Source organism: Pelecanus crispus, chromosome 9 (genome assembly GCF_030463565.1).
Source record: "Pelecanus crispus isolate bPelCri1 chromosome 9, bPelCri1.pri, whole genome shotgun sequence".
NCBI classification, from domain to species: Eukaryota; Metazoa; Chordata; class Aves; order Pelecaniformes; family Pelecanidae; genus Pelecanus; species Pelecanus crispus.
The window spans coordinates 5,443,353-5,446,280 of record NC_134651.1 but is presented as its reverse complement, the minus strand read 5'-3'; positions in this window follow the sequence as shown (position 1 = coordinate 5,446,280).

Sequence of the window (2,928 nt, the reverse complement as noted above, 5' to 3'; positions counted from 1 at the left end):
AGCAAGAGTCCAGAGAGACAATAAAACTCTGCCCAGAATGAGAAGCTTCAGAATAAGGGCTCCTATTGTGCGTCGTACGAGCCAGCATTCACAGCAGATGCAATATTTACTTCAGCAAGCATAACAACTTCACATCTAATGTGAATAGTCTTAATGAAAGCCTGTTCTGTCCTTAATCAAGGGCCTATTCACTTCAGACGAGAGTTACTTGACTGAAGATCAACTTTCCAGCTAAGACTTCAGGCTTGGCTGCCGAGAGCAGTGTGTAATCTCCGTAACGCGCCCCAGCCACCGCTCCAGCAACAACTGATGGTTCTTTCCCACGACTCCCCGGCCAACGGTGCTCCCTGCCAGCGCCTCAGAGCTCACGTTGGCGTGACTCAAGATGCAATCCCTCACTTCTTCCAATATTTTTTTGCAAAGGCCGAGGGCAGACCATGCCAGACCTTGCCCAACTGCCTCAGCTGTGGCTGCTCACCCTAAAATGATTCTGACCTCTTTGCCTGACACACGTCACCTAGTGCCAGACCCTGCAGTCCCGCTGGGTAGCTGAGCTGGTGGTAGGAAGGGGGACCCACATGGCTGGTCCTCATTGCCATAGGATGTCTTCTGGGATACACGGAATGCTGACTGCCTTGCTAAATCAAGAAGTTAATGTGTTTATGTGACCTAAAAATAAACTGGAGGTGGCCCACAGCTCCGGCTTGGGGGTGTGCAGAATGAATGGCAGAAGGAAATGCTGTCAGTTCTACTGCTCGCAGAGCATGACTCCCAGCATGCTGCTGTGGCAAAGAGGACTAACAGGAGTCCCGCATCAACAGAGTGAAAGTACGCGTTCAAAGGGAGAATCATAGAATCGTTTAGGTTGGAAAAGGCCTTTAAGATCATCCAGTCCAAATGTTAACCTAACACTGCCAAGTCCACCACTAAACCAATTAACGGGAAAGTAGCAACCCCACGCCTCCTGGCTTGGTGGCTGGATCATTTATAATGAAAGTAAAAACTAGGAATCATTAAGGTTGGACAGGACCTCTAAGCTCATCAGTCCAACCATCGACCCAACACCACCATGCCCACTAAACCATGTCCCAAAGTGCCATGTCTGCCCATTTTTTGAACCCCTCCAGGGATGGTGACTCCACCACCTCTCTGGGCAGCCTCTTCCAATGTTTGATCACTCTTTCCATGAAGAAATTTTTCCTAATATCCAATCTAAACCTCCCCTGGCATGACTTGAGGCCGTTTCCTCTTGTCCTATCACTAACTACGTGGGAGAAGAGACCAACACCCACCTCCCTGCCCCCTCCTGTCAGGCAGTTGTAGAGAGCAATCAGGTCTCCCCTCAGCCTCCTCTTCTCCAGACTAAACAACCCCAGCTCCCTCAGCCGCTCCTCATCAGCCCTGTGCTCCAGACCCTGCACCAGCTCCGTTGCCCTTCTCTGGACACGCTCCAGCACCTCAATGTCCTTCTTGCACTGAGGGGCCCAAAACTGGACACAGTATTCCAGGTGCGGCCTCACCAGCGCTGAGAACAGGGGGATGATCACTGCCCTGCTCCTGCTGGCCACACTATTCCTGATACAAACAGAAGAAAAAAGAAAAAAAAAACCCAAACACTACAAACTAAAAAAAAAAAGAAGTTACATCGCTTCTGGATTTGGCAGCAGTAGGATGGCTATTGGCGTCTTGTGACCAGGTCTAGCATCTGCTTGTCAAAGTACTGGAGACCATTCAAGGAACAGGGTGAGAGTGATGGGAAAACTCAGCTTATAGACAGAGAGTTCATGCTATAATCAGCTGAGGAAAGAAATGCTGGGGTGACTCGAGAGAGAGAACCCACAGAAGCAGCCAACTGGCGAGACAGGAGTCCTCAGCCTCCCAGTGAAAAACAAAACCCCACAAAAAAATTCAGGCCAGAAATAGAGTGTAAATGTTTAGTAATGGAGTTAGTTAGGCATTGCAGCAATTATTTTAAAGGCTGTGATGAATTCTTGATCACTAGACATCTTTTAAAAGTCTTTCTAGTGCAGCCCCAGCTTGGGCATCATGAGAGAAGTCCAACTGCCTACGATAAATTGAAAGGTCAGTCAAGAGGATCACCATAGCATGCTCTAGCCATAAAATACACAAAACAATAACACTCAGGGCAAAAAAAATAAAACCCAGTGGAATTCATTCCATAGGTCAGGAAATCCTCCAGCGGATCAGCTACAATATTATGGCTCCACAACTCACCGCAGTAAAATGACCGCTCCTCGCCACGTTGCCTTTAACAGCTCCGCGTACGCCAGGGAGTTCGAAACCATTTGCAGGCTGAAAGCCACCACGCGCCATCAGGGAGCTTCTCGGCACCGGCGTGCAAACAGCACGCTTTGTATCCAGGTTTTGTCCAAACCTACGCGGTGCCAGCACGCTAACTTAAGGCTTGAGCTAACCCGAGCTGAAAAGTGAGTTAGATAGCTCTACTTTAAAGCAAACATTAGAAAAATCGCTGTGATTAGGAAAGAAACACACAGAGGCACTTGTCGTCCAAGTACAAACTAGTTTCTGACAAGTTTTATCCACTTTTGCTGCAGGTTCTCATGACAAAGGAGCCGCAGAGCCGTCATTGCTACAAACGACCTTCACTCAGCTTTTCGAGTCTGAGCACGTAAAATGTGTTTACGGTGTGCACAGAACTTCTTACTCTGCTACATGCAGGAAATAAATTTATATTATTACAGCCAAAATATTTGCAGGGTGAGGAGAATGAGAAACCCAAAGCTGCGTATCCAGAGCAAGATAAAAAGCTGCGTTCAGTGCACCTGACACATCATCAGCCTTCGAACAGGTTTCCCTTCCACAGTTCTTGCTTTAATAGTTCTTGCTGGTTCAAATACAAAATTATTCATTATTTTCTCATCATCGTCACTTCTAAAGGGAATAAAA